Source organism: Monodelphis domestica, chromosome 7 (assembly GCF_027887165.1).
Source record: "Monodelphis domestica isolate mMonDom1 chromosome 7, mMonDom1.pri, whole genome shotgun sequence".
Taxonomy (NCBI): domain Eukaryota; kingdom Metazoa; phylum Chordata; class Mammalia; order Didelphimorphia; family Didelphidae; genus Monodelphis; species Monodelphis domestica.
The window spans coordinates 232,225,225-232,240,827 of record NC_077233.1 but is presented as its reverse complement, the minus strand read 5'-3'; the positions used below and the strand labels follow the sequence as shown (position 1 = coordinate 232,240,827).

At 45.2% G+C, this 15,603-nt stretch overlaps 1 protein-coding gene across 1 annotated transcript in view; it reads right to left on the bottom strand.

The window, feature by feature from the left end:
* Positions 1 to 15,208, bottom strand: part of LOC100026079 (G-protein coupled receptor family C group 5 member B) — a 28,570-nt gene extending 13,362 nt beyond the window's left edge. The window contains exon 1 of the mRNA XM_007498180.3: positions 14,778 to 15,208. The gene's annotated coding sequence lies outside the window, so the exon portion shown is untranslated. The remainder of the gene's footprint in view (positions 1 to 14,777) is intronic.
* Positions 15,209 to 15,603: the final 395 nt, after the last annotated feature.

The window sequence follows — 15,603 nt, the reverse complement described above, 5'->3', positions numbered from 1 at the left end:
ACTGTGTGACCATGAACAAGGTCACTTTCCCAATCTAGGTCCATAAAAAGATGAGATGATCTCTAAGGTCCCTCTCGGCTCTAACATTTCCCAAATCTGCAGGAGGACCATAAGTGCACGTGGAAATCATTGCTCTTAGTTGGCTTTTCAAAACCAGTCACCCTTTTTGCTTACCTTGAAATTGTTGACTTTATGCTTCTATCTCTGTTCCTGCCCATCTACCCTCACCAACTTTGAGTTTCTTCACTGGCAAAAACCTCCAAGGAGGATCCACCATATTTACAAACCTGGTTTTTGTTCAAGGAATACCAGTTCAACCTAGTGGAAGTCTGGAAGTTTCACAGGCCAAACTCCATTACACAGAAATACTCTTGACAAAACTAATCCTGTAGCCTTGCTGGATGAGCCATTCTGGAGGAGTAGAAGCAACACTGATGTAGAACCAAAATATCTGAGTTCCTAATTCTGCCACTTATTCCCTAGTTAGGTCAGTTGTATCTTACTCTTAAGGGATCCTTTTGGGGGTTTTCTGGGTAAAGATACAACAGTGGTTTGCCATTTCCTTCTCCAGCTCATTTTACAGATGAGGAAACTGAGGCAAATAGGATTAGGTGACTTGCCTAAGGTCACATAGCTAGTTGGTATCTGAGGCTGGATTTGAACTCAAATCTTCTTGACCTTAGGCCTGATGCTCCATCAACTGCACCATCTAGTCACTCCTGTAAGACCCTGGCCAAAACACTTAATTTCTATGGATCCCAGGTGACCTAGATGAGCTGAAATTGCCTTCCAGCTGCAGCCAGCTATATGATTCTTGAATAAAATACTTTTGCTCCAGTTACATCAAATTTTGATCTGATCTGATATACAATTTTATTAAACAAATACTTTCTTTGGGGATAATTTCTCTGACAGTCATTTTTTTTTTAAAAAAAGAGCTCCGGAGTTCACTGTTTGTACTATGGGAAGGAATTGTGACTCAGTCATTCACATTTATTTTGCCCAGCTCTCAAATACTAATCTCCTTTCAACTCTCCCTCTTCACTGCAAACATTCTACCTCCCAAACAAGCCATTCAAAGCCATCCACTCCCAGTCCAAGAAAACCCTGTACCCGAAAGATCCAGGAGATGGGAGGAAAGGAGGAGGTAAAGGCTAGCCGTGCTTGACCTTACTGATTACCTTAACTGGGTTCCCCTCTTTATGCCTGAACAGGGTGGATGTTAACTGTAGGTCCAACTAATATGAGAATTTCATTTTAAATAATGGATTCATTTTGACAAAATTTTGTCATATCGAATCAATACAGTTATGCTTCTGCCCCTTAGAAAGGTGTCCCAAAAGACCTAGTGGAGTGTTCTGAGTTATTAAAACTTAACAAGACTTACTTAAAAGCAAGGAGCTAAAGAGCTTAACAACTAAAGTTAAATGTAATTCAAAAACATGTAGCCCAAACTGCTCAGAAAAGTTGGAAAGGGGGGCAGCTGGGTAGCTCTTTGGATTGAGAGCCAGATCTAGAGATGGGAGATCCTAGGTTCAAATCTGGCCCCAGACACTTCTCAGCTGTGTGACCCTGGGCAAGTCATTTAACCTCCATTGCCTAGCCCTTACTGATCTTCTGCCTTGGAGCCAATACATAGTATTGACTCCAAAACAGAAGGTATGGGTTTAAAAAAAAAAAAGTTGGAAAGTCTAGATAAGTAGATGGTGTATACAGACTATGGTTTTTGTTGTGGTTCACTCATGCCCAATGCTTTATGATCCACTTTGGGGTTTTATGAGCAGAGATACTGGAGTGGTTTGTCATTGTCTTCTTCAGTTCAAATTATAGGTGAAGAACTGAGGCCAAAAGGGTTAAGTGACTTGCTCAGGGTCACCTAGCTAATAAGTGTCTGAGGCCAGATTTGCATTCAGGAATATGTTTCCCTGACTTCAGGGTCTGGGGCTCTGTGTCATTTAGCTCCCCCATATATAAATATTAGCTACTATTATTATTACCTTTTTACAGATGAGGGAACTGAGGCTCAGAGGCATAAAGTCATGCTTCCCCTTTCCTGAAGCTGACCGATATATCTTTCATCATTTCTTCTTCGATTCTGTGGGCTCCTGTAGTCGAACTCAGGGGCAGTATAAATCCTGACCTTGGGCTGACCCAAGCACCTAAGCAACTCCAAAGTGCCAGCCAGCTTCATGGGAAGAGACCAAGAATCAGAAATATGGGTGTATGCAGTATTCCCCAACCATGGCAATCAGCAAACATTCCTCCCACTCACTTTCTTACAACTAAGTCAAGGCTGGTTTGAGGGAAGTATGTATACAACAGTCACTTTCCCCAGAAGTCTGGCTTGAAAAACTACTGTGAAATTGTGGGTAGGACCAGTCACCGCCAGATTCAGCTGCTTCCGGAAGCTTCTGTGTGTTTCCCATACAGGGCATAGCTGCTCTACTTGGGACAGTGACTCATCCTCCTCAAAAAAATAAGTTTCTCTTTCTCCACCCCCACCCCCAAAACTCTTACCTTCAGTCTTGGAAACGATACCAAGTCTTGGTTTCAAGGCAGAAGAATGAGATGGACTAGGCAGTGAGGATTAAGTGACTTGCCCAGGGTCACACAGCTTGGACGTATCTGAGACCAGATCTGAACTAAAGATCTCCTGTTTCTATACCTGGCTCTCTAACCACTGAGAAACCTTGTTGCCCTGGCAGTATCACTTTTCCATAGAGGTGGTGTGGCACAGTAGGCGGAGATTTGGTGTCAGAACCACAAAGAAGCAGGTGCTGCCTCTGACATGGGCTGATGGTACCCCAACCCCAGAAAAAGTTTCTTTATTTCTTAGCGTGCTAGGTATTTAAGTTTATAAATTGCAGAGCACACACTGAGCTACTATGGTATAGTAACTGGAAGAGGGAGTTTGCTCACTAGGATTTTGTATACCAATGAAATCACAGGCCTGGAAGAGTCCAGATGAGGAGTTGGAGTGATGACCATCTCCTTACATGCTAGAGAGGGCAGCTATTTGGCATAGTGGATAGTGCTGGACCTGGAGGCAGGAAGACCCGAGTTCAAGTTCAAATCTGTCTTCAGATACATTGGGTGAGTCATTTAAGCTTGTCTACCTCAGTTTCCTCATCTAGAAAATGAAATAAGAATAGCAGCAACCACCACTCCTTCAGGGTTGTTGGGTGGATAAAAATGAGATCCTATACTATGATTCTGGGCTAAGATGTGCTGGAGAAATCCCCCCCAGCTGCTGGGACTCAGAGCATTTGGCACCTGTTGGTCCACATTCTCCCCTCCTCTGGTTTCAAAGCTCACCCTCTCTTCTGGCATTCCAGTCAGCCACTGAGCTAAATGAACATCTCTATCAGACCTCTCAGGTTATTTGGAGACAGGAGTGTCCTGCCAAGTGGCTTTGCTCTCTGCCTGCCTCACACCGAGCACAGAAACTTCCTCTTTTCTGGAACTTTCCTAAATAGGGTCCAAAACTATATTTATCGTGCCCCTAGGGCTTCCCTCTTCCACCAAGATCCCTCAAGTCCAGCCAAGAATAGCCCTTCAAATTGCCCATAACAAAGGCCATTTGAGGCAGGCTGGAGGGAAAAGGTATTGAGTAAATCCATTTGCTAAGCATGGTTGGAAAGGCCAAACAAAGGACCCAGGCCAAGAAAGGTTAAGGAGCTCACTCTACATACCTAGAAAATAGGTGGGCACAGATTGAGCTTTAATATCTAAGACCCAAAGATCCATCCACAATCAGGAGATAAGGCTGGGGGGAGAAAGAGACCCCTGAGGTGAAGGGGGTTGTTGTTGCAGCTCCCCCAGGCTTTGCACCATCCCTAACCAAGCTATCCTAAGTGATGGACTCATAGGTATACAAGAGTTGAAGTTAAAAGGGAGATCTAGAGGGATTATCTAATGCAAGACCCTCATTTTATTTTGTTTTTTGGAAATTTTTATTTAATTAGTTAATTTAGAATATTTTCCCATGGTTACAAGATTCATGTTCTTTCCCTAAGACCCTCATTTTATTTTATTTATTTTAAAACCCTTACTTTCTGTCTTAGAATTAATACTGTGTATTGGCTCCAAGGCAGAATAGGGGTAAGGGCTGGGCAATGGGGGTTAAGTGACTTGCTCAGGGTCACACAGCTGGGAAGTGTCTGAGGCCAGACTTGCACCTAGGACCTTCTGTCTCTAGGTCTGGCTCTCTATCCACTGAGCAACCCAGCTGCCCCCTAAGATCCTCATTTTAAAGAGGAAACGAAATTTTAAAAAGGCAGCTAGATGACTTAGAGGACAGAACATTGTGGGGCCTGGAGTCAAGAAGACCTGAGTTTAAACCTGGCCCCAGACACTTACTAGCTGTGGGACCCTAGGCAAAGTCACTTAAATCTGTTTGCCTCAGTTTCCTCATTTGTAAAATGGATTGGAGAAGTACCTCTGCCAAGAAAACTCCAAATGGGGCTATGAAGAGTGGGACAAGAAAGGAACAATAAGTTTAAGAAGGATTAAAGTGGCTTGCCTGAAGCTACACAAAGTAGTTGAATAAGTCAGTTAATAAACATTTATTAGGCACCTATCATATACTAGTTCTGTGTTAAAAACTAGAGCTAGAAAGGCTTAAGACTCTCCTTGAGAAGGAGGTCACAATAGAAACGAGGAGACAATGTCCACACAACTATGTAGAAACAAACTATACACATAGGCTAAATTAGGTATAATCCATCAAGAGGAAAGCAGTATCATTAAGGGGTTCCTGTACCCAAGTCCTGTTTTCACAGCACCACAATGCCACCAGGGGCAGTCAATTCTCTGGACTGCTGCTCCTAAGAGAAATGCCCAGTGCCCACTCTGAGGCACTCAGCAGCCAAGTGGCAGTGGCCAGACTTAGAAGCTAGGAGACAGGAGTTCAAATGTTGCCTTAGTTCCTTACTAATTGCATGACTAAGTCACTTAACCTGTTTGCCTCTGTTTCCTCAACTGTAAAAAGGGGATAACAATAGCTTCTACTTCCTGGGGGTTGCTGTAAGGATCAAATGAGGTCATTATTGTAATAACTGCCCAGTGCCTGGCACAAAGTAAGCGCTAGCTCTGATGATTGATGATGATGATGAAGATGATGATGATGATGATGATGATGATGATGAAGATGAATGGTGGACCTGCTGCCGCCACAGATACAATGTACCTCCCAAGCTCACTCTCAGCCCCAGGAAATACATTTAATCAAAGTAAGCAAAACGCACCATGCCCATATAGACAAAATGCTACAAAGTAAACCTGTCATTTACCTTGTATTCTTTCCCTATCATTCTGGCAAAAGTAAAAAGAACAAGATAAAAGTCTGTTAATACACTGTTATTCGCTACAACCATAAGTATAAAAGTTGGATGAGGTAGGAAGTTGCAACTACTGATTATTTTTGAAAAGTTATCTGTTGTTTTGGTTTATCCATAATAACACTTATATGGGTACAGTTGGAAATCACTGTCACCTACATCATCTCGTTTGATCGATCCTCACTAAAAATGTACATTAGGCAGGATGCTTTCCCCATTTTAGACATGAAGAAAGTGAAGTTCAGGAGGTCAGAAGCCTAGGAGGTATTGGAGCCCAAAACACGGAACAGGTTATAAAGAACAGTGACTTGAGTCAGAGAACCTAGGCCATTCTGAACCTCCGGTGACTTCTCGGTAAAATAAGGACCACTGGGTCATAGATGGAGATGGAAGAGATCTTTGAGACCATCTAGTATCAACCTTTCATTTTACAGATGGGAAAACTGAGACCCAGAAGTGAAGGTACTTGCTCAAGGTCACATAATGACTAAAAAGGAGTTTTGAATCCTGGGGCTAGGTTGCCCAATGGATAGAACGCTAGCCCTCAAGTCAGGAAGACTCAACTTCATGAGTTTAAATTTAGCTTCAGAAACACACTAGCTGTGTGACCTTGGACAAGACACTTAACCCTGTCTCAGTTTCCTCATCTGTCAAATGAGCTGAAGAAGGAAAAGTCAAACCTCTTCAGTATGGCTGCCAAGGAAACTCCAAATGGGGTCATGGAGTGTTAGACAATGAAAAATGACTTAATGTACAGATTTGAATCCAGGTTCTCTTATTTCAATTCTTTTTTTATTATACCTTGCTGCTTTGGTTCTGAGTCAGAGGATCTGGTTTCAAATCTTATCTCTGTTGCTCACTATCTGTGTGATAGTCACTTCCCTTCCCTTAGACTCACTTTCCTCATCTATAACATGAGAAATTTCCACCAAATCATCTCTAAAGTCCTTTCCAGCTCTAAGTCTACAGTACTATATCTTGCGACCCCGAGTCTCATGCTCTTTCCACTACATTAAGAAGTTCACATTTTTGTTGTCCCCATGAGCAGAGGACTGAGCTGAGTTGCAGAGCTGCTCCAAGTCAGAAAGGTCCAATTCTGTAAAGATGTCTTATGTTTAAATCTTTTTTAAAACCCCTACCATTTGTCCTATAATCAGTACTGTGTATTGGATTCCAAGGCAGAAGAGAGGTAAGTACCTGAGGTCAGATTTGAATCCACCACCTCGCGTCTCTCATCCTGGCTCTCGATCCACTGAGCCACCTAACTAGAATTAAACCCCGAGGTTTAATTCTGGACCTCATACTAACCAATAAGGGAGGGCTGGTGACATGCTTCCTATTTTGCAGATGAAGAAACTGTGGCCCAGAGAGGAAGTGACTTGTTCCAGGTGCCAGAGCCGGTATCATTGGCAGAACCAGTACAAGAATCTAAGTAGTGGACTAATGGATTTGGGAGACCCCAAAGATCTAAGTTCTGCCCCTGCCTCTGACATGTAATTGCTCTGTGCTGTTGGGCAAATCATCTCTGAGAGCCTCAGTGTCTTCATCCATAAAATAGGGATAGTAACAGGGTTGTCTGTGAGGCTTAAATGAGATAACAATGTATGTGAAACATTTCGCACATTTTAAAGTGCTCTACAAATGATAGTTATTATTATTGTTTGAACAACCAAATTCTATAGTATCATTACTAATAATCAGAACAGCCACCCACCCATGAAAGAGTCTTGAAGATCAAGGGTTGGAAAATCAAGTCAGGAGACAGTGTAAATTATAGCCTCCTTCGGTAGAAGGCCCGTCCTGAAATGAGGGAAAGAGACAAGGGTCCCTCCCCCACTCCCCCCATCCCCAGCTCTTCTAAATCCCCACATTCATGGGCCGAGCAGGGGTTTGGAGTTAGCCCAATGGCAGCCCATTGTAGGGGGTGATGGAAAAAACTACAAAGCAATAAAACCGAGTATTCCGATACAGCTTCAAGAAGTGTAATCCATTAATATGGAAAATCAGGCTAATATATTCATTACCTTTGGTATGACCTAAACTCCTAGACACTGGAACTGAGCTGAGGCTGTTTCAAGCATCCTGATTTAACCACACACACTGGAAAGGAAGGTCCACAATTAAGCGATAGGTCACGCACGAGAGAACTCAATTTTCTTGTGAGCTGTGGTTCAGTGAGCTTGAAAGAAATGCAGTAAACAATCCTTCAGAAGAGGGCTCCTTTAACTGCCCTGTGGAGACACCCAAATGATGCCTCTGAGCACGATGGATGGCTTCAGGACAACAACCTTTGTTGCCTGCTGGCTCTGCAAATGCTACCAGTTTGGAGGTTCTGTCATTTCCATTTTCTCCACCCCCACCCTTCCATACACACATAGTATATTTCATTCATGTCATGTAACCCTCATGTGACTGAGCTCTTCTAGACCGGCCAGTTACCATGGTGATGGTGTTACATGGATAACCCATTGGGCTGTCAGTCCATCTCTTGTTTCCAATCCTTCGTCTTATTATGAAGCAAAAGAGGAATCACCAATAAAAATAGAAGATCCCTTTAAAGCGAGGGGTTCTTAACCTGGGAATTGTCAACTACAAAACCAAATGTGTTTTTAGCTCTATTTCAATATCACTGGCTTTCTTTGTAATCCCGTGTGTTTTGTGAATTTAAAAACCACTCTTCTAAGAAGGGCTCTATGGGTTTTACCAGGCTGCCAGAGGGGGTCGAGGACACAAAAAGATGAACACCCCCAGATTTAGGAGAACTAGAGTGACTAATACAGTCTCAGCAGAAGGTTGGAAATAAGATGATCTTCCATTTGGGGCATCTTAGAACACTGAAAATAAGGATAGGTAGGCAATGATGAGGTACCTACGCCTTTGCTGAAGTATCAACATTGGTGATGGTGATGGGAGCCCCTCGAGGAGGGTGAGGAATATTTATTAAGTACCTATGTGCCAGGGACTGTGCTCAGCCCAGATTAACTAAAGTTCCATAGCATTTCGAGGGATAACAATCCTATAAGGCACAGATATTATTTTATCCCCATTTTGCAGAGGGGGAAATTGAAACTAATACTGAGTAAACTGCCCAAGGTTCCTAAACGAGTGTGGACACACCAGGATTCAAACTCAGCTTCTCTAACTCTAACTCCAATGTTCTTTTAAGGTGCACGGTGAAAAGAGCTCGGATCTGGAGTCAGAGGACCTAAGTTCAAATACCATCTCCAATGCTTACTACCTGTTTGAACCTGTTTGAACTAGGTTTGAACCCTTGGAACATGGCATAATTTCCCAAGGTTTTAATTTTCCTCCTTCTAAAATAAGAACTGTAGAGGAAGCTGTGGTTCAGTGGTTAAGAACACTGAGCCTGGAGTCAGGAAGATCCGAGTTAAAATCCAGCTACATATGTCTTAGCTGTGTGACCTTGGGCAAGTCACTTAACTCCTATCTGCAGAGGCAGCTGGATGGCTTAGTGGATAGAATGCTAGCTTGGAGTCAGGAAGACCTGAGTTCAAATCCAGCCTTAGAAACTAGCTGTGTGATCCTGGGCAAGTCATTTAACCTGACTGCCTGACAAAAGGAACCACTGGAGAAGGAAATGGCAAACCACTTTAGCATCCTTGTCAAGAAAACCATGGATAGTTTTGGGGCATGGGATCACAAAAAGTTGGAAATGACTGACCGATACCAACAAGATAAGAACAAGATGGTCTTTGAATCTTTTTTCCAGCTTGGGCTTTATAAACTTAATACACTGATGACTTCAAAGCTCTCTTCACACTGAAGACACAGTTATGTCTATATCCATATAGATATATAGCATGCTAGGATAACCCGTGGCATCACCTCTAGCACAGGGGTTCTTAACCAGTGGTTCATGAAAGGTTCATTGCTAGATTTTTTTTGGGGTCCATGAATTTGGACAGGGAAAAAATGACATCTTTACTTTCCATAACCTCTAACTGAAAGTGTGCATTTCTTTCAATATTTAACAATGTTATTCTAACAAAGGGTCCTGTGTGCTTTACCGACTGCCAAAAGGGTCTATGTCACAAAACAAGGCTAAGAACCCTTGATCTAGATCAAACCACCCAGAATAACAGTAGCAGAAATCAGAACCTGGCTTTCTCTTAAGAAACAAGTAGTAGAGGCAGATTAAATGTCTATATACCAGGCTCCCTTTTCTCTCAGTAGTGAAATTGGCTCAAGCTAATAAAGTGCTGTCTACAGAGAGGCTCCCCCCAGGAGGCTGATGATGAATTCTTCACTTGGAGCAAAACAGCTACAGTTCCCAGTTCACCCATGTGTCCTTCTGGGACCAGGAATTTCTGTTCTAATTTAGAAAAAGACCCATTTTTTAAGAGGTGAGAAACCACAATTTTAACAATGGAAAAGTGAGCTTCTAGGCCCTTTGTTAAGCTTCAACACGTTTAACAATAAGAGATAACAATTCTCTAAATCTCTAGAGTGCTTAAAAGGTTTCAGAGTCCTCCCATTTTGATCAATCAGGAAGGGAAGGCTGGTATCTTTAGAGGGTAAGCTTCTTGAAATCAGGGACTGTCTTTTGCTTCTTTTTTGTATCCAGGGTGTCCATACCTGACATGTTTACTTAATAAATATTTCTTGATTACTGATTGCTAGGAAACTGAAGGTAAAAGACTACTGGTCTCCCAGCTAGTCAATGAATGAATGCAAATGCTAAAATCCAAGTCTGTGGTAAGTATAATACAATTCAGACTAGACAGGCTCAGTCTCATTCAAAAAGGGAATATTTTAGGCCTAGAGGAAGCTAGGTGGCTAAGTGGATAGAGTACTGGGCCTAGATTTAGGAAGACCTAAATTCAATTCCAGCCTCAGGCACTTATTAGCTGTGCAACTCTGGGCAAGTCCCTTAATCTCTGTTTGCCTTAATCCACAGGAGAAGGAAATGGCAAATCACATCAATATTCCCAACAAGAACCCCCCCCCCCCCCCCATGGAATACTATTGTGCTCAAAGGAATAATAAAGTGGAGGAATTCCATGGAGACTGGAACAACCTCCAGGAAGTGATGCAGAGTGAAAGGAGCAGAACCAGGAGAACATTGTACACAGAGACTGATACACTGTGGTATAATCGAACGTAATGGACTTCTCCATTAGTATCAATGCAATTTCCCTGAACAATCTGCAGGGATCTAAAAAAAAAAAAATATATATATATATATATATATATATATATATATATATAATACTACCCACAAGCAGAGGATAAACTGTGGGAGTAAAAACACCGATGAAAAACAACTGCTTGACTACAGGGTTGGAGGAGAAAAGACTGAGGAGAGACTCTAAATGAACACTATAATGCAAATTCCAACAACAGGGAAATGGGTTCGAGTCAAGAACACATGTGATAACCAGTGGAATCATGCGTCAGCTATGGGAGAGGGAAAGGCAGGGGGGGGGGCGGGGGGGAGGGGAGGAAAAGAAAACGATCTTGGTTTGCAATGAATAATGTATGAAAACGACCAAATAAAATAATGTTTAAAAAAAAAAAGAAAGAAAATCCCCCGGTTTTCTTGTATGGGTATGCTACTGGAGTCACAGAGTTGGACATCACTAAACAACAAACAACAAAAATCTTTCATTCAGTATTTGTTAAGGGTTTCCTTTATGTCTGGCACTGTTCTTGGAGTCAGTGGAGTCTGGACTCCTATCTAAAACACTAGCTGCATGACCTTGGGCAAGTCACTTAAATTCTCTCAGTTCAGTTTCCCCATATATAAAATGCTCTCCAAGGTCCTTCCAGCTCCACATCTATAATCGTGCTGGAGATACAAGGAAGTCAAAAACCCAAGAAAGACAAAAACAAAAACAAGACTCCAGTTTTGTTTCAGGTAGGGTCCTGCCTTCTGTAAGAAGTCTTTCCTGGATCCCCTTTGGTGCTAGTGCCTTCCCTCTGAGGTCATCTCCATTTTATCCTCTACAGTAGGTAGCAAGTGTGCTGCCTGAACTCCAGGAGAGCAGAGGCTGTCTTTGGCCTTCTCTGGATCCCCAGCACTTAGCCCAGTTCCCGGCATATTAATGGGTGTTTAATAAATGCCTGTTGACTTGACTTGGCTGAACTCTTTAGAGGAATGGTGAGCTTCCCAACCCCCCAGCCCCAAGCCCCAGCTATCCAGATAGAACAAAGAGTTAAGATGGAGCTCTCCTCGAGTGCCCAGTGTTTTCATTTATCACATCAGTCCTGTGGTTTTAGCCTTTACTTGTCAGTGTTGATAACAGTCAGCAAAAGACTTCAGGGCACAAATAGCTGAGCTGAATCATCGGGAGAATTAGTTACACCCTTTCCTACCATTCATTTCTTAGGTTAGGCCTAACCTACACAAACTGCTAGATTTAGCACCCAAGAAATCCCTTTCGGTATGTAAATACAGTTGTGAGAGTGTACCATGAATATGCAAAACAGCCTCAAGCCTGTAAATAAAAGCAATCATTTAAATGCAAATGATATTCCAGAACCCTCCATTCCGGGCTGGCTGGCTTGCCTAGGTTGGGATGGAGAAAATTCTCACCAATTTTGAACTGCAGTTCTGAAATCAGAGAGTGCAGGGAGGAGACACTCATTTGTTCCAAAGAACAAGCGGGGGTCCGGCCATCTCTACTACTCAAGGGGCACGCTTTGGGAGGGCGAGAGTCTGAAGTTCTCAAAGCACTGGGGCTTCATCATCGGCCATCAGTGCCTACCGAGCACCTCCTCAGATGACGGACGTTAAGCCCATCCAGACCCCAGAGCCATCGGCAGGATTGATGAGGAGCCAGCGGCGCTAGGCTGTACATACCCAGTATCCACCTCTCTCACTTCCTTGCTGGGAAGTAAATTAGAGCCCCTGATTTGAAGTAAATCGGACTCTCCGGGAGCTTAGCAGAGGGAGGAACATGGGACAACGTGCAGAAAATACATCCTCCTTTTATGTAATAATAGCCTGCCAAGGGATGGAAAATTCCTCGCAATCTCTAGCATGTCGTTTTTGAAACACTTTTGAACATCTGTGCCTCAAAGTGCTGATATTTCTTTCTCCGCCCTCCCCCTCCCCCTCCCCCTCCCCTTCCCTCTGACTTCCCCTGTCAGTGCGGTCCTACTCTTCCGCCTGGGCATCCAGCATTCCATCTGGCCCCAGCACACAGGATCTTCCCTTCTGATTTAAGCCCCAAGGCAAAGAATAGAGAGGAAGAACAATTCGCACAGCGGTTCCAATACAAAATTGGTCAGGGATTGTTGACTCAATAATAAGACTCAAATTTGTGTCACTCAGCATACTAGTTGACTACCTCCAGTTAAATACAGAGAATCCCCCTCCCTAGTTCTCTAACACATCCCCACCATTTTTTAAAATTCCCTTCAGACTCCTTACTGTCTCCCCTCCCCTCATGGGTCAAGTTCAGTTGCCTATGGACCAGAAAGGTTAAGTGTTTTGCCCAGGATCACACAGCCAGTGTCTTAGGAAGCTCTTTTTTTTAGCTCTATCCACTATTCCTCACAGTCTACCTAATAAATATTTATTGAAGGGAAGGTCTTCTTAGGTAGGGAGCTGATTAGAACTCACATGTATGGTTGTTTTCTCATTTCTGTGCCCCTCTCTAGATAATCCAAGGCCTGAGCGAGACTACCTTGCCTCTTCCATCCCAAAGCACACTTAGTGAACTAACTCATTTAGTATTATGAAAATAGAATGGAATTTAGAGTCCCAGGGCCATGGAATCAAACCCTGGCTCAGCTACTCCGTATCCCGGTGACCTTGGGCATCATTAAACTTCTCAAGAGCCTCAGGGCTTCTAAACGATGGGGTTGGACTGACTAAGGTATGATCTCGAAGATCTCAAATAGAAAAACCAGCTCTTTAGACCTGATACTTTGCTCTGGTCTAAAGATAGTTGGAATTTTGTGCTCTGTGGCTGGGAGGCAAATTTCCTCTAGGTTTCAGAGATATCATTTCTAGGGATTCTCCCAGACCTCCAGTCCAGGTCAAAGACTGGATGCAAAATGTAAGCAGACAATATTGGTTGGTCAATTCTGGGTTTATTCTTCTCAGAGGAGCCAGCTCCCCAAAGAGATGGTAAGGAAGGAGATGGCGACATGGAGGACTCAAAGGACCTCACGGGTCCATCCAAAGAGAATCTCTGCTATCCTGACAGGTTTGGTTAAGAGGCAGTTAAGGGAACTTTAAGGAGCTGGAGTGGGGAGGAGGGAAGTTACATTGGACTCTGGCCCACATATCTTCCCCCAACCCAAGCCTGGGGAGCTGAACAAGGACACAGAGTTGACTTGGCAGGGGTTGGTGGGGGTCCCTAAGGTCAACAATCCAACAAAAGAGCAGGGTTTTTTGAGGAGCTCAGAGGTAGACTAGAACTGCCCCCCTCCCCCATAAAGGTCCTGACCTTTCTTCATGGCAGGCAAACATTTCCCAGCCACAGTATTCTTCAACCAGATGTACTATTGTATTCAATGACCTCCACTCAGCTCTGGCTCTTTCTCTCACTCTCTCCCTACTCTCCCCCCACCTCCCTCTTTCAACTAAACATTCTCTTCCTTAGGTTATCAGGAGAGGGGGAAGGAAAAAAAAAAGCTGAGAAGCCAACCCCACGTATCTGGTTCTCTCCATTTCGAACCCCAAGAATTGCCGGGCTCTGGCAACCTGCCACTAACACCACCCCCCCCAGGGCCTAGGGTTGTAGGCTGCAGTCTCATTATAAGCGCCTCAGTACTCTCCTAGATACATCCCCCAAGGTGCTCTTTTAATCAAGACAGTCCCGAAAGCCTCCAGTTCTGCTTCTCCCCCCTTTCTACTCCAATTCTGCATTAGTCCGTTCCAGTCCCGATTTCCAGCTGTTCTATGGCCTCAGTCGCTCCACTTGTCTCCAGTCCGCAGTGCCTCCCTCCCGGACAGTGCGGAGCACGTCCCGCAACAACCTTCCTTCTGCAGGTGCGGGCCAAGCACTGGTTTCCAGTGAGGATCAGGGCTGCCTCTCCTTTTGAGGGCCAAGGAGAAGCTACCCGATTGTCCTCCTAGACCTTCAAAAAACTGAACCCTGCTCTAATTCCTCTACGGGAGCACCCTTACCCTTTACGCCCAGACCCTCCCCCGCCTTTCCAAATATGATCACCCCCCAAATCTGGCCCCGCTCCGCCCTCTGCGGCTCCTCTCCGGACACTACTGCACTGGGGCCTTCTCCCTGCTCCCCAATAATTACGCTCGCACCCCAGCTTTGCTCACTCAGTCCCTGCGGCGGGCTATGGACCGCACAGGGATATGAACACCCTTCAGCATGGGAGACGCTGCATAGAGCTCTTCCCGCTGGTTAAAAGTTTGTCTGGGGCCTGGAGAGTCCCCCTCCCCCCGAACCCCTCTCTTCCCGCCTGGGCTGAGCCCCTTCTAGGTAGCCGCGAGGCACTCACCCGCACCGGCGGCCCCACAGCCGGACGGACTCTCCCGCTTCTTTCGCAGCTGCCACCGAAGTCACATTTCTGCAGAGCGGTCCCCCGTTCCCCTCCCCTCCCCCCACCCCCTAGTCCCGGCTCCTGCTCCCCTAGATGCTCTCACTGCATTGCCGCGCACGGCCCCCCTGCGCCCTGTTGCCGCTTCTGCCGCCCGGACCGGCTCTGGGTCTGGCTCTGGCTCCGGCTCCGGCTCTGGCTCTGACTACAGTTCCAGCGGCGGTCCCGGATTTCGCCGTCAGCTCTGTCCCCTCCCTGCACCCAGCCTAGCCCCCACTCCTCGGTCCTCCCTCCCAGCTCAGTCCCGCGGGCCCCGAGCCCAGCTCGCTCACTGGCTCTCGCACAGCCCCAGCTCCACCCCCACGGCCGCCCCTTCCCCCTCCCGCCCGTTCTCCTCTCCAGTGCAATCCGCTGGTTCCCCGAAGCCTAATGAAGCTGCAAACTCCCTGACCCCCTCCCCCCACCGTGCTCCTGCCGCCCCTAGTGTGCACTCGGCACGTGAACCGCCATCCTCACAGGCACCGACACACACAAAGGGTGCTCATATAGGTCTCCCGGCGCACGGGGCACACGCAGAGGACAACGACCCACAAATGCACTCTCCCCTCCAACCCCCTCCAACACGCTTGTGGGGGCACATAGTACACCTCTCCGTGTGTGAATACACTTAGCCATACGATTTATTGACTGAGAAAACAATCTGAATGAATTACACAAAGCACTGAACGCTCATAACTCAGATACGTGTCCACGGGACCTTAGATGTGCAATTTGGAGGAACCTTAGA